General features: G+C 58.4%; 1 protein-coding gene across 2 annotated transcripts in view; it reads left to right on the top strand.

Annotated features, from left to right (window-relative positions):
• RPL38 (ribosomal protein L38) overlaps positions 1 to 20,951 on the top strand; it is a 182,851-nt gene that overhangs the window by 159,830 nt on the left and 2,070 nt on the right. Inside the window, exon 1 of one of the 2 annotated variants that reach the window (XM_065852492.2) lies at positions 20,662 to 20,776. The exons of the other annotated variant lie outside the window; for it this stretch is intronic. The gene's annotated coding sequence lies outside the window, so the exon portion shown is untranslated. Of the gene's footprint in view, positions 1 to 20,661; positions 20,777 to 20,951 lie in introns of those variants that run through there. 2 annotated transcript variants of the gene reach the window in all.

Raw genomic sequence — 20,951 nt, 5'->3', positions numbered from 1 at the left:
CCAGTGCCAAAATCCATACCAGCGTCAGCATCCATACCAGCGCCAGCACCCACACCAGCGCCAGCACCCACACCAGCACCAGCACCCACACCAGCACCCACACCACCACCAGTACCCACACCAGCACCCCTGGACACGTGTTCCCAGCGAACCCCAGCTCCGCATCCCTCCCACCAGGCAGACCCAGGCAGGGCTTTGCAGGCAGCAGAGCCCACCTTTGGTGCAAAAGCCCTTGCAAACAGTCCTGGCAACAGGCGGCTTCACCAGCATGGCACACGGCACCCGGCGCGGACAGCGAGCACCATCCCGGCACCCGGCGGATAATTGGGCACTAAATCCCTTTGGGGTGAGAAACAGTGGGGAAAAAATTACAGCTGCGGAGCCAGCTCTCCAAAATGACATCAGCTTCCCTGACAGGATAATTGCTCCTTTTCCCCGAGATTTAATACGGATCGCACATCCTTAAACACTTGTGTGTTATTTTAAGGGCTCCCGGTGTTTCTCCCTCCTCTCCCAGGTAGAGGAGGAGCTGCCTCCCCGGCACCGCGAGCTCTTTTGGGGTGGGACGCGGTGACGATGACACCGTGTGTCGGTGGTACCCAGAGGCGATGTGGGGGGACAATCACGGCGCGGCTGTCACCGACGTCTCCCATGCACGAGCAGGGCCCGGCGCTGCGGCACCAGCACCGTGCCTTGTTCTCCATGCGCTCTAATGGCAAGGTCGATATTATCTCGCCTGCGACTTGCCCGGTGACAGATGTATTAATGACACGGTCAGAGCCCGTGCTGGGGGGGACTGGTGCGAGCAGGTGCCTTGCTCAGAGCAGAGCCCACCCTGGCGGGGACAGGGGGACATTTGGGAGGTCAAAGTCCCTTGCCAGACCCCAAGGGCTCCAACTGTTTTCCTGGGACCCCCTCCCCAAGCCATCCCCGGGTATTTCAAGCCCCCTGACACAACCCATCAGGTTTCCTGGCATGACCCCCATGCCGGCAGCAAGAACCATCACCAGCATCTCCGGCAAACCCCTGCGCCTGCCCCGGCATCGGTTCAGCAGCAGCTGGGGAGTGGGTGGATGGTGCTGGTGAGAGGGTCCCAGCACCCACCGCCCCACACCTGCCCCACGGCGCTGCCAGGCCACTGCCAGCAATGGGCAAGGGGGCCCCCGTGTCACCCACTGTCCCCCCCATGCACTGAGCCCGTGCCAGCTCTCCGGGAAAAGGAAAAGCAGGCCTTGCTGCTTCGTGTATTGCTGTGGAAATAAACCACCATTAAAGCGTTCAGGGATTACAGTCAAGCGAGTTTGGGTTGTTTAGGAGCCAGGGAGCATGAAAAGATGCTCAGCAAGAAGGTTTTTTTGTCATGCAAGCCCCATTCAGGAGCATCAATTGCCGGTGCTGCCCGATGAGCCCCTGCCCATTCACTGGTGCCCCCCGGCTGTGGAGCAGCATGGGGGCTGGCACCCTCGGCAAAGCTCGGCTTTGCCCATCCGGACTGTGCCGCGGTGTGACACCGGCTGTGCCCACGGCAGCAGGGACCTGCCGGCCCCGTCCTCACAAGCCGGCTGGGGCACGACTGCAAGTCTGTAAATATATTATTTATTATTTCTATTACCCTTCTCCATTATTCATTGTTTAATTCGCTGCTATTCTATTATTAACTCTCCCCAGTGCTTTGGCGATGCTCTGACATGAAACAGGCACCGGGAAATTGCTCTCGTGTACCCTGGTCCTCGTGCCGGGGATGGAGGCGGCTGTGGGACCGGTGTCCGCGGCTCAGGTCCAGCCGTGCCCCGTCGGTGGCCGTGGGGCCAGCTGGGGCCCTGCCCCGGAGCCCGCAGCCGGAGCTCTCTCCCCCTGTGAGCCACCAAGAAAATCGGAGCAAACTGTTTCCTGAAGCCTTTGTGGGCAGAATTGCGGGATTTGGCATCTTTGAGATGAATTAAAGTGCAGCTCTGAGCATAAAGCTGCTGCCACCTTTGTTCCCAGGGGCTTGCATCCAGCCGCCTCCCTTTGGGGGGTTTTACCCCCGTTTGGGTTGGTGAAGCCGGTCATGGCCAAGCCCCTTCCCATCCTCCTCACTACTAGAGCCAAGGAACCGGGGCACGGCTGCGGGCCCGGACATGGGGAAAATTGTCAAAAAAAAAAAGCAGCAAGAACCTTATTTTCCTCAAAACTCATGATTTGCGAGAAAAATGGCCTGAGCTGCATGGGGCGAGCTCCTTGTTAACCGGGGCTGCTGGGGGAGCTGCAGGTTCCACATCCTCCATCCTCCAAACCCCTGCTTGGCAACCAGACACGGCAGAGACCTCACCAAAGGGTCCGAGCCCTCCTGGGAACCCCAAAACACAACAGCCCCTCTTATTCTTCTCTGGGGACGCTGTTGCTGGTGAGTTGTGCGCGGCCACGCCGCTGCTGCGGAGCTTTGCCGGAGCCAGGGGAGCACCGGGCTGTTTGGCAGAGCTGCGGCGTGATAGATGGGGCACCCCAGGAAACAAACACTTACAAATGGCTTTAGCATTTACCGAAATGTCATGCCGGCTGCTCGGCAAAGAGAGAGGTCCCCAGCTCCACCGAGAGGGCAGAGGAGCTGCGCAGTGCTTCGGGGTGGTGGGAGGTGCAGGGGAGCTGCAGGGACCCCTCGCCCACTGCGGCACCCCTGTTCCAGCGTTTTCTTCCCATCTGATGGGTGTGTGCATCAGCAGAACTGTGGCAGAGCACCACGAGAGAGCAAACGGATCCGTCCCGAATCCTCAGATCTCTCAGGGATGGGATGGGATGGGGTGGGATGGGATGGGATGGGATGGGATGGGATGGGATGGGGTGGGATGGGGGGAGATGGGATGGGATGGGGTGGGATGGGATGGGATGGGATGGGATGGGGTGGGATGGGATGGGATGGGATGAGTGGCAATGAGAGGTGCTCAGCCAGCGATGCTATGGTGCTGCTCCCAAACCAGCTCCGTGCAGGATGCTCACGGGAGATCCCACGGCCAGGAGTGTCTGGACCCCAGCTCCCTCCCTGCCCAACCGGTCTGAGACCTTAGTAAAGCATCGATGCCCAACACCATCTGCACCGCCCGTTACCGACAGCCCATTGCAGATTAATAACACCCGGCGGCTGCTCACACGCGGCCCCGCAGCCGCCGCAGGTCCCTGCATCGCCGCCAACCACCACGGTCAATCTGCTGCTGTTGCAGCTCCGCGATGGTTTTCCCACGGGTGCAGAGCCTGGCCTTGCAGCAAACCTCCCCTCCCGCTGCCGTCAGGGTGCCCGGAGCACTGGGCAGGTCCCTGCCCTGGGCTGGGCTGTGGCCGCTTTCCAGAGGGAGATTTGGGGTGCTGGGGGGAGTGGGGATCCCCCCATGGTGTGGGGATGAGATCCCACGGCTGCCCGTGAGTCCTGGTGCTCTCCGCGCCCGCCCGCCGTCCCCAGGAGGATTTCTGCTTTGAATCGCTCTCTTTAAATTATGCATCAGCTTTTTAAAGAGCCGTTTAAGCTTGGAGTGAGATGGTGGTTTTTTAGCAGCGCCTGATGCCACCTCAGGCTGTTAAACTTCATCTCAAGCTGATTGGATGGGTCAGGATTTCTCCTGTTACGGAGCCGCGGGAAGTGGCTCCTGGCCCAGCACGCAGCACCACAGCACCCATCAGCACCTCCGGCGCCTCGCTCCAGAACTAGATTTTTGGGGTGATTTCCTATGAAGGTGATGGGGGTGAGGTGTTGTGGAGATGCTGAGACCCTGAGCCCTGCCTGCTCCTGCCAGGATGGTGAGGAGACACTTTAATCTCAATCAATTAGGAATAAAGCGGTTCTAATGGCAGGGCAATAAAAGAACACTTTAATTTTAGAGCTAATTAAATATCAACAATTGCAATGCAGCAACAGACAGTTAACCTGGAGTCACCCATTATTTATCAGGAATATAAAGCATTGACTGGGGGTATCAAGTGAGTTGTAGTCATTTTAATATCAGCTGTCACAGCCTAACTGTTCTCTTTTGTCTCACTCCAGCACAATCATCTCAGCAGCTTCCTCCGGGACCATTACCACTTCCCGCTCGACAGAAGATTAATTAAGCCCAGGTCCCAGCAGAGGACGGGCACACGTGCTCCTGTCCCCGCTTGCTGAACCAGGTGACGCCAGGGCGCAGTCTGGGCTCGGGGCGCCAGCACAAGGGTTTGGTTATAATTGCAACCACCGACTGCCTGGCAACTCGTTAGAAGCTGTAAATTATTAATGGGGAGTGCTCAGCGCTCTGCTGGGCACCCCCCGGGCTGCGGTGGCTCTGGGGATGGACGGAGCCGCGGTCCCAATGGGGACAAGGTGGGAACAGCTCCCTTGGGGGGATGAATACCCCAAAGCCCACAGCAACCCTGGGGTGATGTCTTGGGGTGCCCTGAGCTGGGAGCCGGGCAGGTGGGGATGGTCAGCTCCAAAAGAGCTGCTCAGCCCCAAAACAGCTGCTCACCAAGGGTGTGCATCCTCCCCACAGCCCCAAAATCCTCCGTTGCTGCAGCGCCGGCACATCCATCACGGGCGCTGGCAACCTCCCGGCCTGCTGCGGGAGCTTCATCTAATAAGTGTAAAAGCACTATTTAATTTAACGCATTTGTTAGACTTCTTAATGGCTCCAGCAGCAGGCGGGAGCAGCGAGGACCGAAGAGCGAGTCCAACCCTGATGGGCAGCAGCTGCTGGTGCCCGCGGGGCCAGGGGTCCCCGCCAGCCCTCCGGGGACACGGGGACGATGTGACAACATGAACCCGGAGCAGTTTCAGCCCCCGGAGACCTTTTGCCAGCCAAATAATCTGCAGTGGAACAAAACCCCTTTGGCAGGGGCTCTGCCTGCACCGCTGCTCCCGGTGGGCTCAGCGCGGGCAGCGCTCGGGCGAAAGGAAACCTCCCGCCTTCCCAAAATTTGCCTTTTCCTCTGCAAAAGTTCCCTGAAGCTCAGGGTCGGCATCACCCCGGGAGCACGAGGAGGAGAAAGGGAATTGGGGAGATGCGGCAGCAGGAACGAGGAACATCTTGGCACAAACCCAAAGCGCTCTGCTCAACGCGCAGAAAACGTTTTGACTCCCGGTCGCCGGGTTTTTGTTACAGGTTTGATATATCGGCTTCAAAAGGAAAATGCCACCGCGTGACGAGTTTTCTTTGGGAAATGTCACAACCGCACGCTTCCGGAGCGAAATGTCTCCCCAGCAAAAGGCTGGTGGCAAATGTCCCCCGCCAAGGTTGGCAGCGTCACCAGGACAGGGTCCCCAGCAGCAGCAGCAGCCGGGGGGGCTGGGGAAGGGCAGGGGAGGACAAACCCCCCGGCCACCCCCTCGTCCCCAGTGTTTCCAAGGGAGCTCATTGCAGGCCTAATTACTGGGGAAAATTACAGCCCTTTACTACCTGCCCAAGCAGGAGAGGGGCTGTTCTCAATGGGAAGTTACACGGGGTTTCATTAGTATTATTATTGTTATTATTTAATTCTCAAGGTCGGAGGATTTACGGCCTGAGCTTACTTATTATCAGACCCAGCCAAATAAAAATGATAGATTCCAGTGCCTGCTTTACAGCAGCTCTCGCTGGCTATTACAGTTGCTAAAAACGTTTTCTGTTTAAAAAAAAAAAAGGAGAGGAAAGAAAGGAAGGGGAGACGAAAAAGAGCAAAAGGAAAAATGCAATAGGAGCCAGGGAAATGATGGATTGCGGGAGATAATCCATCTTGTCAGCCCAGGACTACATAACCTTGATGTCAGCGGGTATTTTTCTCTGCCTGAGCTCCCCGGCTCGCTGGGATGGAGCAGGTGGCTGCGGCACAGGGACGGCTCCCACCGCCCCCCCAGAGAGCTGCTGGGTTTGGGGGTTCCCCCTCGTCCCCCTGTCCTGCCTGGGGACGGGGATGCGAACGCCCAGTCCCGGGCCCCCAGGGGGATGTGGGGGAGGAGCAGGGACGCAGGCAGGACGTGGCAGGGGACACTGGGGACAGCAGGGGAACCGTCCCCAGGCACATCCCAGCACCTCTGCTCTTTCCTCCCCTCCATCTCTTTTTGTCACCTGCCGGTCCCCCCGCACCCCCCCGCCGCCACGCTCCATTCCCCACGTCTCTGCCATTTTTATCTGACACTGGCCGTGAAAATTGGTGTGAAATAGAAAAAAAAGGCCTCTCTGCCCACAGATGAAATCAATTGCTTTGGCAGGTCGCCCGTGGACACCTCCGAGCTGCACGTCCAATGTGCGGACGGACCCTGGCTCTTATAGCTCCTTCCTTTCCTTCTCATTCCTCCCCTGCTCCTCCGCCTCCTTTGTTTTTTTCCTCTGTCTTTCCAATTTCCCTTTGATGTCCCTGTTCTTTCTGCTTTCCACTTAATGGGAGTCAGCCCTGGCTGTGGGGGTGTTTGGGGAGTCTCTGCACACACATTCCTGTCTCAGGCTCAGGGAGGTGCTGGGTCTCAGTGTGATGGGTGACAAGGATGATTTTGGGGACCCTGTGGGTCTCTGGTCTCTCACCTCCCATCATGACTCTACCTGGGCTGGCTCTCTAGCTGGTCTCAAGGCTGGGGACAGTCCCCTGGGCTCAGAGCCCCACATGTGGCCGCTGCAGACAGGAACAGGAGAGGCTGCATGTGGTGCTGGCCCTGCCCTGGGCTCTGCTCCATCCCCCTTCCATCTACAACCCCCTCCACCTCCAGCCCCCCCAATCTCCATCCTTCCTCCATCCCCATCCCTCCTCCATCTCCATCTCCATCCCCATCCCTCCTCCGTGCCTGTCCCTCCTCCACCTCCCTCACCAACCTCATCCCTCCTCCATCTCCATCCCGTCCCCCCCACTGGAGAACACACCAGAGAACAGCGATAATGGAGTCAAAGGGGTGTAAAACCAGCTCTCCCAACACTGTGAGCAGCCGGTCGGGGTTCCCAGCCGTGTGCACCCCAAGCCCCAGCAGCACCCAGCGTGGGCAGCAGCCGGGGGCAAAGGCAGAAATCGCCTGCGCAGTGTTTTTAGCAAGGAGTTAATTAAATCTGGGTCTCCATGGCCACAGGCACCTCTGGGGCCGCGCTGGCGACCGCTGTTGTTGGACCGCAGGACCAGCAGCACCGCTCCCGCCGGCTCCCCCGCCCCCTGCCCCGTCCCGCCTGACGTTATTCCCCCGTTATTCCCCAGAAGTTGAATATTTGACAACTCCACTTTATTAGAGCTTCAAGACAAATGTGACGTTAATCACGAAAACCTTGATATTCTGCAGGAGACTTAAGCTCTGGAAGAGAAGGGGAAAAAAAAAACTGCTTTCTTTCCATTGCTTTCATTTTACTTTGAGGTTAATAGAAGGCTAATTTGAAAGCACTCAGTTAATGAGAAAGCTAAAAATACTCCTCCTGTGCAGACCTTTCCTCCATAGCGCCTGTCTCGGTGGCACCGGCTGCAGATGATGCTCCCTGCAGCCTGGGGACACGGTGCCCTCACCTGCTCCCTGTCCCCTGTCCCCTACGCTCTCTCTGGAGGGAAGGACGCGGTGGCCTGGTGGCCTCCCCATGAGATGCTGGGACACGCCAGGAGACACTGGGACAAGCGGGGACATGCCAGGAGATGCCTCCCCAAAGGTGCCTCAACGATGCCAAAGCATTTACAGCAAGACGGAGTTTGGAAAGGCTGAGCTGAATTGTCTCCCTGGAATAAATGAGGAGGCTTTGATTCCCTTTCTGCAGAGCCACATTAAAGGGTTTCTCATTCTCCTCGCTGCAGAAAAGCGTCCCTGTCCCCGTCTCCTCCGGTGACACACTCGCACGTCTCTCCGTGCCAGGGCCGGGTGTGTTTAACCTCCGCTTCCCCGAGCGATTAAGAAGCTTTATTGGGGTGACACAGTGACATCCAGAGGGGATGGCACCTGGGGCACAACGCGGCTCCACCACCGCTCCCTCCGGCTCCGACTCCTCTTGATGGTTTAATTTTCCTTGGGGTTGGTGGGGAGAAGAAAAGCAGGAGATAATTGTAGCGGAATGGGCTGATAAGTAATGTTTGGTATCCTTTTTACAACCATTCCCCAGGGGCCCATTATGGTAATTTTTCTTCTATAACTGGCAAATTGTATAACAAGTCAGATGATAAACTAGCAAGCCAGGCAGAAATTTGCATTTTAATACAACTGTCTAAATCATTTCTGCCCGTCGGGCCGGACAGGGCACCTCAGCCCTCCTGGCGCGGGGTGCTGGGGGGCACGGGTCGGGACCCCCGCGTCACCCCGGGCAGGGCTTTGTGACAGGAGCGTGCGGAGGTGAGGGGACCCTGCTGTGACATGGGGACACGGGCTGCCATGGGGATGGGGGGGCAGGAGCCCCCACCTGTAATGGCAGAGCTGCTTAGCAAAGGTTTTCTGGGGTGAGAAGTCCCCAAGCCCTGTGCCACAGCATCCCCAAGCTCTGTGCCATGATGTCCCCAAGCTCTGTGCCACAATGTCCCCAAACTCTGTGCTGCGGTGTCTCCAAACCCTGCACCACGATGTCCGCAAGTCCTGAGCTGTGATGTCCCCAAGCCCTGTGTCATGACATCCCCAAGCCTTGCTCCACAACGTCCCCAAGCCCTGCACACAATGTCCCCAAGCCCTGCACCACAATGTCCCCAGGCCCTGTGCCAGCTCCACCTGCTCATTCAGCAGATCTGTTTGCAACCCATTGAGTAGAAACCCGATGGTGAAACGCGAGGCTCCGGCAGCTCTATAAATACCTGCTTGGAGTCCAATGTGAACTTTTGATTAAAAAGAAAACAAGAACACAAATAAAAAGAAGAAGAGGGCTGAGAAGCCACCAGCCGTCCCTCTGCAGCATCCCTGGTCACAAGGCCATCAGGGCAGAGGCTCCTGCCCGTCCCTGTTCCAAACGTGATACCTAATTAAGGTTCATAAACACTCACCCAGCACAGAAAATCACCGCCACATTAGCAAGGCAAATAACACCCAAATTAACTGATTTTCTTGTCTTGTTCTAGCCCAGTTTTTAATGAGGCGGCTGCTGAGACGCGGCCCCGTGTGGTCGTGTCAGGGGGATTTATGGGGGCTCTTCACTGGAGTTACTGCCGCCCCCAACCTTCATGTCTCCCATTGCAGATCGGGTCCTGTGTACCACAGCGCAGTGGGGAGCCGAATGTGTCCCTGTCCCTGTCCCCATCCCTGCAGCGGCTCGGGGACCCCTCCTGCAGTGCTCTGCTGAGTAAGCACCGCACTGCTACCCACATCAAAAACGAGTGAAAACTTAAAAAACACACCAGAGCTGAAAAGGTTCTGTGTTTCCACTTTTAACCAAACAAAAGGTGGTTTTGAACAAAACCTGAGGACGCCCCGCGGCATTGCTGTGCCATCGTGCCGCTGACCGCTGGGGACAGTGACACGTCCCCATGGGCACAGGGGACCCCCCAGCAGCGATGTGCTGGGGCAGCAGCACCCGCTTTTTGGGGTGGGAAGGGGAGGCAGAGCCACAGGACCAGCCACTGCTGCCGGCTCTTCAAAGGACATCAAACCAGCTGCAGAATTAGCACAAGTGACACTCGCTTTGTCCCCACGTGTCCCCAGCGCGGAGCAGATGGCAAGGCCACTGGATGAGATTCAGCGCCACTCCAAAACGCTTCGCCGGGCACCGGGATGATAAAATCGCCGTATTCTGCCTCGATCCGTGGGGACGTTCATCAGCTCACAGCCAAAGGGCCGCGGGGCTCTGCCAACCACACCGCGCAGCCCCAGGAACAACCTTGGCACGTTCTGACGGCTTCGATTGGGGGCTTACAGGGCGTAATTACCAGTGACAACATTTGAATTGCCAAATTGCCTTGAAGAGGGGAAGAAAAAAGCTGCTCACAAGGTGTATTTACAAGGCGCGAGGACATTTCCTACATGCTGCAGCATCCTGGGTGATGGTTGCACATTTTGGGAGGGGTCCTGGCAGCGCTATGGGGATGCGGGATGCAGCACCACAACCCTGTCCTGCATCCATCGCGGATCAGGGTTGGGATGCTCGGGTCCTTGTGAGGTTTTTGGGGGGTTTCTTGGCGCAGTCCCCGTGAGCAGGATGGATCCGTCCCTCCCACACCAGGCAGGTTTCCTCGCCTCCCGCGCCGCCTGCCTGGCTCCTGCCACCTCCGCCGCCGCGCTGTGATTGATGAAATAATTCAAGCCCCAATGACCGGGAGAGAGAAACACGAGCACGTTGTCCTTTTTCTTTACATAAGGGGAAAAAGAACTCCCAGGGAGCTCGAATGGCAGAGTCGGGAGGGAACCGAGGCACAGCGTGGGGTGCAGGGCGAGCTCTGCCTGCCCGGGGGGGCCATGGGCTGGGGGTCCATGCAGGTTGTCCCCTCGCTCTGTCACCGCCTCTGCTGATGGAGCGAGATGGGCGATGACAGGCAGAGAGACCCGGGATGCGCAGCCGGGTGTCCCCACGGTCCTGATCCAGGTGGGGAATCCATGCCCTGGGCAGCGGGGCTGTGAATAATGGAAGAGGAATCCATAAGTAATTACATTCTAATTAATTGAGGATGATGGATAGAGGGGACCGGGTGACTCCAAGAAAATCACACAGGCTATAAAGGGCCTCAGTCGTGCCACCATCACATTGATTTGCTGGTTTGGAGGAGAAAAGAAAAGGAGCTTCACATTCTCACATTTACAGCCCTGGAGGTGCCACTGCGCCGCGGCTCCCCGGCCACCCGCCCGAGCCGCTGTCCCAGCACCAGGGTGGCATGGCCCTGTGCTCACGTGTCCCCACGCTGGGTCCCGTCTGCGGCGAGCGGTGGTGGGCACAGAGCGAGGAGGCGTTGGGGGCGGCAGGATCTGGCTTTAGAGCCCCCAGGTTCATTTGTGAGCTCGCACACCAACTCCTAATGACCCGACAGTGACAGCCGGCACTCGGCTGAGGGCTCCCCTGTCAGCCGGGGCTGCAATTAATTAGTGCTCTGTCTCATTAATACTTTATCTACTCAGCCCTGCACAGCAGGAACGTGAGTGACACTGCTCTCCATGCAAGGTTGGTGTGCTGCCAGCCAGGGGGTGCAGCCTGCTGGGGTCCCCCCCGCTCCCATCCACAAGCGAGGGCTGGGGCTGCAGAGCTGCCCCCGGCGCTGTGACACTGCTGTAGCTGTGCCAGCACCGGCTCACGGCTGCGGGGACAGCAGCCACCACCCCACACACTCCGCACTTTGCACGTTGCACCCTGGCTCTGCACACACATGGACAAACATGCACACACATGCACACATGTACACTTGCATGCACACACATGCGTACACACGTGCACACCCACATACACACGTGCACAACCGCACTTCGCTCCCGCCCCAGCCACTTCCCAGCAGCTCCATTGCCGCGGTGCTGCCGGCACATGGACCCGGGGACGTGGCGGTTGCTGCATTACCTCAGAGACTGATTAAGATGGTGGTGAGAGCCGGAACACCTTGATGGGGGAAGGTTAATGACTCGCACCCGTCTGGCACTCGATGAGAGGAGGCTGGAGCTCAAGTCAACTCTGCGACGTTAATTGCGGTATTGAGTGGTGCGAGCGGCCCCGGAACCGTTCCTCACCATTACGCTAATGGCGTTGCCGTGTCTATATTCCTTAAGTAATTGGCAGCTTTTTTCTAGGTCTCCTCCTCCATTTACTTTCCTAGGACATTAAGAGTCCCTGTGTACAACGGGATGGGATGGGATGGGGTGGGATGGGATGGGATGGGGTGGGATGGGATGGGGTGGGGTGGGATGGGATGGGATGGGGTGGGATGGGATGAGATTGGGTGGGATGGGGTGGGATGGGATGGGGTGGGATGGGATGGGATGGGATGGGATGGGATAGGGTGGGATGGGATGGGATGGGATAGGGTGGGATGGGATGGGAAGTGCTGTGATTTTGGATGCCAGCTGAGCTGCTCCTGAGAGCTCGCTGCTGTGAGGAGGTGACAGGCAGGTTGTCCCTCCCTGGCCATGCGGGCACACCATGCCGCGCTCGCCAGCCGTGCCGGGGGCAGCAGGCGCCGGGCTGCCTGGTGGGGCGGCTGTGCCGCTGGTCAGCGTTCCCCCGAGGAGCCCAGCGGGTAATTACACACAGATTAAAAATGTAAGCAAAAGCCATTTTTCCTCCTCACAAGCCTGGGCAGAGACGGGCGACCCCGCGCTGGTGGGGACGGAGCCACCCGGTTCCGCAGCAGCTGCTGCCCGGGGCAGAACAGGGAGCTGCACCCCAACCCCGCACCCCACGGGGGGTCCCAGCCGGCCCTGCTCCTCATCCCCGTCCTCCTCCTCCTCCTCCATCGCTCTGCAGCGCCGGGCTGTCCCTGGACCTGGGCTCGTCCCCCCCTCGCTGGCGTCCAGCGGGACGCAGAGCAGCCAAGGGGCCAGGTCCTTGCTCAAGGGACGCACTCAATTCCCCAGTTCATTCCCTTCCCGTGATTGCTGGCTTTTCGCAGCCCAGGGAAGGAAAAGCGTTGTTTTTAAAAAAAGCATATTTAAAAAAAAATAAAATCCCAGCATCTCTTTAATTAAGCGATAAAACGAGTTAAAGCGTGAGGAACTGCGCGCTAATTCATCGTGAAGACGTTGGGCGCCAGGCCAGGAGGATCCTCTTACTGCAGCGATAAAATTTCATTTAAAAATGGTTTATTTTAACATTTTTTTTTGAAAAAAAACACTTGTTAATTTAACCACCAAGTTCTGAGCGGGGGAAGCTGTCTTCCGTGAGCTTCCCAGCACCGTTGGCTTCCCGCACGCGCCCTTCGCGCGGCCGCAAGAGCACTTGAGCCACCACTTCCCTTCCTTCCCTTCCCCGTCCGTGTGCTTTATTCCAAAATTATTTTACCGTCCACTGACATAAAGAAAAAGAAAGTGCCTAAGTAGCCATTTATTAACAGCTATAAGTATCATTAAGCAGAGAGATGTGGTAAAATATAGATTACACCGGGAAGAACCAGGTATCCGAGTGCCATTTTTCCTGTTCAGCATGTCATTACACATCCCGGCGTGGCACATCACAGCGATGATTAGTAGCGTCAAATGACTCCTGAAAAATGATTATGTGCCATTAAAAACATTAGTCTGTCTGGAACCAGCACAAACAAATGGCCGTGCTGGGGATGAGTCATGAGCTGCGCGGCTGGGGATGTGACGGGAATCCCGGAGACGCGGCGGGTGACACCGGAGGGTGCTGGGGTGGCACCTGGGGGATGAGGGTGAAGGGTGATGGACCAAGCGCCAACCCATCACCCCAGCTCCATCGCTTCAACCCATCAACCCAGCGCGTCACCCGACCCACTGCCCTGGCTCCACCAAGCCAACCCACCACCCAAGCCCACCGCGGCGCTGCCGGCACTCCGCTCCCTGCCGTTTCCATTTCCAGAGGACATAAATCCAGTTAGTGCGGCCAAAGAAGAAAAATCAAAATGTCACATCTGCGGAGCCGGTTCAATTGAAGGGGTATTGATTGTCGCGGAGAATATTCTCACTTTATTCACCTACTTAGTCCCTTCCCCTAGGCACGTATGAATTCATCAAACATTGTCACACCACAGAATAATCCTTGTTCCCGGGTGTTGTCGCAGCAGCTCAGACTTTGTCCTGCCTTCTTGGGCAAGCAGAAATTTGGGGACAATGGCTTTGCTGGCAGAACAGACGTGTGACGGCGGCCAAGGTGCACATCACCCCTCCTGTGGCCAAGGGAGGCTCGGAGCCCCCCACCACCGTCAGGAGCAGGACTGCTCAGGCTTTGTTCCCAGGTCCTTGGGGGTTTTGCTAAAGGGTATGAAAACAAGTTGGGAGAAAAGATGTTTTCCCTTTGTTTGCAGCCTTTTATTGTCACTTCTTCACCGCCTCGCGCAGCCCTGGGAGGAGGAGGCAGCAGAGCTGGTTCCCTGCTCTGGAGGGGGCGACCCTGTCCTGGACCCCAAACAAAGGGACGTGCCAGCCTCCCTGAGGGCTGGTGGCTCACAGGGACACCCCAAGTGATGCCGCTGGCCCCAGCCACGAAGCTCGTCCGTGTGTCAGGGAGCTGAGCCCGGTGCTGTCACCGCTGTCCTGGGGCCACGTGGGTGGTGGCAGCCACCAGCCCTCGTCTTCTGGTGCAAATAAATTGGAAGCATGAGCTGGTGCCCCCGAGCCATGTTTGTTATTCATAATATTTGTGCGTCGAGCTGATTCCGTGTAATGATTTAATCTGTTAATGGCCCCTGATTCAATCTGCTCCTCTCCGCTTCAATCTCCTTTCGCCGTTCGCACCTGATTTGCTGATTTATCTGACGGCGCTTTGGCAGCTCAGGGTCGGGTTCGCGGCTCCGGGCGCACCGCGGGTCACCCGTGGGCGATGGCGGAGGCCGGCACGCCGCGGCGGAGGAGGAGGAGGAGGAGGAGGCAGTACACAGCGGGTCCCTCCCAAGGGAAACCCCCAAACCTGGGGACCCAGAGCAGGGCTGGGGGGCAGGTCCCAGCTCCGACACCACCCAAAGGTGCCCCTGGGTGCTGGTGCTGGATGGGACCATGTCTGGGGACAGGGATGTCTTTTGCAACCTCAATGATTCCATGATTCTATGACTGGGGGGTGCATGGAGCCGCAGCCCCCACACCCGGTGGGCTCCATCGCCCCTGATTTACGACTCATAACCTGGATTTCGGCAGCGTGCAGCCCAATGGCCCGGGTGTGATTTAGACCTGGATTACAGCAGCCTGCAGCCCAATGGCCCGGGTGTAATTTAGACCTGGATTACAGCAGCGTGCAGCCCAACGGCCCGGGTGTAATTTAGACCTGGATTATGGCAGCGTGCAGCCCAACAGCCTGGGTGTAATTTAAACCAAGGAAACATTTGCAGTGTTTTCAGTTCCCCTGACAGCTTGGGGGGGACGGACGCCTTCCCCCGCGTTGGTGGCAGAGCAGAGGGGCTGGGGACTGCGAACCCTCCACTGAGACCCCAGGGCAGCTCCGGCACTCGGAGATGCTCGTCCCCTGCCCAAGAGGTGACACAGTGACATTGCCATTCCCCGCCTGGCGCTGCCAGAGCTCCAGGGCTGATTTATGGCGGTGAGGAGGCAACCGAGGCCGAGGACTCCACGACAGCAGCTTCTCCGCTGCATTTTGACGGGGAGCTGGCGGCTGCGTGCCAATGGCAGCCTGTCCCCCGGGGCCAGCGGCGCTTGGGAACACAGCGGCTCTCCTCCTGGGAGGATGGATCCCTGCGAGGATGCGGGATGTGCTTCTGCAACTGGGGATGTGGTGTCAGGAGAGCCTGGGGGATGCGTGGAGCTGCGTGTAACCGTACCGGGGCAGTGACAAACGCCATCCCCCGCTTTGGTCTCTGTTCTGGCTGATCCTGGCTCTGGCTGGTCCCGGCTCTGCTGTTCTTGCTCCTCTCGCCTGACGCGAAATGATTTTTGGAGGCAGTCGGTGGCGAGGGAGTACAGCTGCCGCTAAGTTATCCAAACGATTTATCTTAAGATTCATACAGAATTCATTGTGCGGGGAGCCTGGGCAATGTCGGCTTTTAATATTCATGCGGCTTTGGAGGCAGTGTTAATCACAGGGCCTGACAATTTGCACTTCCCTTAATTGTCCGTGCAGGCGGCTCTGCCCGGCCGCCCCCCCGCCCCGCCAGCCCCGGGGATGGGTTGGGGTCCCCGCACATCCCTGCTTGGCTTTTTCTTCCCTATCTCTTTGCTGTCACTTTGCTGGTGTGGGCAGCTGGAGGGGGACACAGGGCTGGCCGGGGGGGCCCCACGGTGCTGGGGGAGCAGCACAGCCCCTTGCTGCACCCCAACTCCCCAGCCGGAGCATCCCCAGCATCCCGGGGGAGCATCACTGCATCCCGCTGCGGAGCTCAGGGGCACGGAGCATCCAGCCCCGCCGGGGACCGTCCCCATCCTCCTGTAACGTGTCCCAGCGAGGGGACGCAGGTGGAGCTGTGCCCCCGCTGCCCACCCGCCGGCTGCCGCTGTCCCCGTGGCTGGCGTTACCTGTCACCGCTGTCACTCTGCTCCCATCCAGCCAGCTGCCACCGCGCAGGGACGGAATACCAATGAGGCTGGCAGAGCTGCGGGCGCACGGGTGGCCTCTCCTCACCGAGCAGCACCACAGGCGGCCCTGGGGACAAGGGACCAGGTGTGCCCAGGGTGCCAGCTGCCCCCAGCAAGGTGCTGAGACCCCCCCAGCTCATCACAGCCAGCGAGGTGGGACACAGACCTGTCACCAGCACATGAAGTGTCCGTGGCCCGTGGCAGGACCCCACCAGTGGTGCTTTGCCATGGCTGGTGATGTGTTCACACACACACAGCTGAGGCCACCTCCATCCCCTCTGGTGCCCCCCAAAGCCAGCACCACCCCAGCACGAGCAGCACCAGGAAGGTGGGGTTGGGACCCGCTGTCCCCATCCGTGCCCCCTGCAGAGGCGAAACAACCCCCAAACCCCCCAAAATCCCCGGTCCCCTCCCCAGCAGCGGCTCAGGCGAGGCGGCTGGTTGCGGCGCGGTTTGGGGTGGGTTTCAGCTGCCCTCACGCTGTAATTGTCCTAATTAGATCTGCATATTTTGATGAAGGTTTCACAAGGAAGGAAAAAAAAAGGCAGGAAGGCAGGAGGAGATAATGGAATCGCAGATGACATTCCCGTCACCAGCCCCGCCGCACAGCCGCTGCCGCAGCCCAGTCAGAAAATTATGCGTAAGGGGGGAGGAAAATTACCATAATCTTCCTCTGCAGGATGGCACCAAATTCGGTTGGAGCTGCGCGGGGTGGTGGAGCCGGGTGGGCACCGCGGCTGGGCTGTCCCCGGCCCCACGGTGCCGTTGCCAAAGTCACCTGCCAATGCCACCCATCGGTGCCACCCATCGGTGCCACCCGCCTGCCCGGTCTGCGTCCCACAGCCACCGGCACCCTGCGGGCTCCTGGGCTGGGAGCTTTGGGGTTGCCCACCCCATTGCGCCCTCCCTCCTCGCAGCACCCATTGGGGGTCCTGGAAGGTCCTGCTCCGCCTGGGCAGGATCCGGCCCAGCCCTAATTAACAAAAATCTGTCTCCAAGAGCTTCAAACGGCTCCTGATGCCTGCGGGAAAACTTCCAGCCGCGGTTGTTCTATTCTCCCCACTTCAGCCGCGCTACGACGTCGATGCTGAACGTAACCCCCGTCCCTGGATTTTTCCCCAGCTCTGTGTCCCCCCATCCCCAAATTTCCTCTCCCCCTTTTCTGGGCATTTCCATGAAAACAGGCTCTTTTGTTTCTCCAGACTTCATCAGCCTCCGCTGTTCCACCTCGAGCCTGCGCCCGCCTTTGTCCTCCACAAATGAAGAACAAAAGGGGAAGAGATGGAGAAAATATGATCTCGCCTCCAAATGGGCTTTTTTTTCCCCCAAGTCGTCCGTGGAGCCCGGGATGCTCTTTAAGAGCCCGGCTGATGGATGCGAGGCCATGGGAGCTGCCATTAGCACTGAATTGATCGGCTCTCAGCACTGCGGTGCCCGGGCCCTTCGTTTAAAACCCAAGAAAGGAAGAAAGAATGAGAGCAAAGGGGAAAAAAGGAAGAAAATACCGAGTGATTGGAAAGAGTTTTCTGTCCCTGTTAATAATAAACGCATCCAGCAAATTGCACTGGCACTCCGGAGCAGGTAATTGCGATGCAAGGCCTTTTTTCCTCTGTGCCGGGGGGAGAAACTCGAGTAAACAGGGGAAAAAATCAATTTCTGCTGCAGTTTGTTCCCTGAATAGGGGAATCTCCCGGTGAACGTGTCCTTTCATGTCTCCTATTAGCTCTGCCAGCTCCCACCTCCGCTGCACGTCACCTTCCTGCACAAACGCTTTGGCACAGTAAAGAAGGACCTGAGATGCAGAAGAATAGAAGAGAGCTCTATAGTGGATACCAGCGCGGTGCCTCCTCACCGGGGTTGGCACCACTGCAGTTTGGGGACACAATGTTCAGGGCGCATCGCTGGAGCGCGTGTCGGGCACCGGTGTGCGCGGCTGGGCAGACACGGCTCAGGGTGCACCGTGCGGGTGTGCGGCGCTCGAGCTGCACAAACAGCTCCGTCTTGCACGGCTCAGATGTGGATCTCAAGCTTGCACGTCTCGGTCACGCTCACCTCAACCCTGCATGGCTCACGTTTGCACGTCTCCATCTTGCACGTCTCAGCCATGCTCATCTCAGCCTTGCACATCTCAGCCACACATGGCTTGAGCTTGCAAGTCTCAGCCATGCTCATCTCAAGCTTACACATCTCAGCCATGCACATCTCCATCCTGCACGTCTCAGCCATGCACAACTCCATCCTGCAGGTCTCAGCCATGCACATCTCAGCCATGCACGTCTCAGCCATGCACGTCTCCATCCTGCACACCTCAGCCATGCACATTTCAGCCATGCACGTCTCAGCCATGCACATCTCAGCCATGCACGTCTCAGCCATGCACATCTCCATCCTGCACGTCTCAGCCATGCACATCTCAGCCATGCACGTCTCAGCCATGCACATCTCAGCCATGCACGTCTCCATCCCACACGTCTCAGCCATGCACGTCTCCATCCTGCACATCTCAGCCATGCACGTCTCCATCCTGCACACCTCAGCCATGCACATCTCAGCCATGCACGTCTCCATCCTGCAGGTCTCAGCTGGCTGTCCCGGGCTGCAGGGACCACCAGCGCAGCCGGGACCGGTGCGATCGCCCGGAGCTCGCTGCGATGCGCAGAGGAGCTGCGGTTCCTTCCCGCGTGGCCGCTCTCCGCCAGGAAAAATGGTTTGCAACTCCATTAAGGCCAGTGTAATTAGGCGTAATGAAACCACTGCTGCCCTGTGTGTGTAACACCGTCTGACGAAGCATCGGGCAGCACCCAGCGCTCCTGGCTCGCTCAGCTCCAGGGAACACGTGGAGCAGCCGGACGCTCCCAGGGCGAGATGGGGGCACGGGGTGTGTTGGGTGTCGCTGAGGTGCCGTGGGGCAGATCCAGCATCCCAATTTTCCCCATTTGGCTCCATCAATGTCCCACGACGCTGGAGCCTCCTGGAGCTGCTGAGGGAGGATGAGGAGGAGGATGAAGGCTCCTGTGGATCTGCTCACTACACCCCGCTCAGGGGAGCACGGTGCCCCCGAGCCATGGGGTTAAACACGACCGCCAGCCCAGGCAGGACCAGAAAGACTTTTTAATATAAAACCAGTAGCCAGCGGGTGAATTAAGGATGTTAATTGAATTTCATTAGGCAGAGGAGCCGGGCCGGTGGGAGGCAGGGAGGAAATGTATTTGATGTGTGTTTTAAAAGCCGCAGTTTCAGAATGTGGTGGGTTTTTTTTTTAATTTAAAGCTGGTTGTAAAAAGATCCCGTCTTTGAGGAGCTAATGACTCTCATGAATTATTTTTGTTGATTTATACACCCACTCGGCTTTTAAATAATATTAATAAAGTGAAAGTGAATCCGTTCCCAGGCAGGAGCAGGAGCGACGCTGCTCGGGGGCACAGGGGCTGTGGGGTGGGCACGGGGGAACCGCCACCCCCTGACCCACGTGTCCCCCGGCTCAGGCTCTGTCAATGAAGCCACGCTGCATTTTGGACCAAAAGAGGTGATTTTGGAGGCCACTGCAGCGTTCACAGCCGCTCGCTGGGGCCGGACAGTGCTGGGAGGAATCAGTATTCAGCATCGGTGCCGTAATGGGCACTTTTCATGCCGGTTTAGTTTTATTATTATGCCAAGGAGCTTGCTTAATTCTCCGCTGTCTTTCTTCTGCGCCGTTGATTTACACTGTTAGTGTTTTAATTATACAATTCAGCACTCCTTAAAACATGAAAAACTGTTCAAGTTTTGAAGCAATTAAAAGGCAGCAGAGTAGATCAGCCCATCGGAGATGAGATAAGTAAATCAAACAATTGAGACAAATCTCATTTGGGAGAATCGTCCCACCCAAAAAGCCGCTCCTCAGTGGGAGCCCCGCAGCTCAGTAACTGGGTGATACTGGGAGCAACTGGCGGGGCTGCCACTGGTGGGAGTGCTGTGGGGTGCTGGGGACAGGGTGACAGGGACAGGACAGGCACACAGGAGCGCTGGTGGGGACACAGGCAGCACAGGGCACACGGTGTCACATCCCTAGAGCCAGCGTGGGGTGGGTGACACCCCCAAAAGCAGCTCCAGGGCGAGACTTTGGGGCAGAGATGGAAACTGTGGTGGAGGGGGGCACGCAGCTCCCTCTCCCCACTGTCCCTGGTCACCCCACTGCCCCCATCCGAGCACCAAAGCACCCCCAAAGCAGCGCCCAGGACACCCCAGCGTCCCTAAACGCCGGTGCTGCCCCACATCGGGCTTGGCAGGACGGGGACGGAGCGCAGGGACAAGGACAGGACGGGGTCCCTCGCCCCCGCGGATTCCCGCAGGTTTGGGGGCGGTTTTGTGGTTTTACGCGTGGCTCAAGCTCTCTCTTGTGGCAAAGCTGCTCCACTGCAGCCCGGCAGAGCCACCGAGCCCCAGCGCGTCCCGGTGCGGGGACCCCGGCGCACGGCTAAACCCGCCGAGAGACGCTGCGGCTCAGGAGGCTGCAAACAGCCCGCCCAGGCAGCCATGCTGCTCCTCGGCGGCGGTGCAGGGAGGAACCGGGGAATGCCCGATGCTCCCTGCGCACCCCCCCGTTACTCCTGCAGCGAACACTGAGCCCCCAACAACTCATCGCAAAAACCGCGGCCGCCACAGCGCCCCTGCCCATTTTTGTCCCTCTGCCCGCGCCGTAGCACCGCGCAGGGGAGCGGGGTTAAGGTCCGGATGCGGAAGTGCGCGGTTTCTTTTGCTCCGTAGGCAGAGGCGGCGGTTGTGAGTAAGGGAGGACGCGGGGGGGCTTGCGGGATCTGCCGCCATCCGCGGCCGCACGGGGCTGGGCGGCCCCGGGATGGGCTGGGGGAGCGGAGGGGACGTGGGGCGACCCGGTGATGGGCGGGGAGTGGCGGATGCGCGCGGGGAGGCGGATGTTGGGCGGTGGGATTGGGCT

This window comes from Patagioenas fasciata, chromosome 18 (assembly GCF_037038585.1).
Source record: "Patagioenas fasciata isolate bPatFas1 chromosome 18, bPatFas1.hap1, whole genome shotgun sequence".
Classification (NCBI taxonomy): domain Eukaryota; kingdom Metazoa; phylum Chordata; class Aves; order Columbiformes; family Columbidae; genus Patagioenas; species Patagioenas fasciata.
Note: the sequence above shows the minus strand (reverse complement) of the source record. Positions and strands in the feature narration are given on the sequence as shown.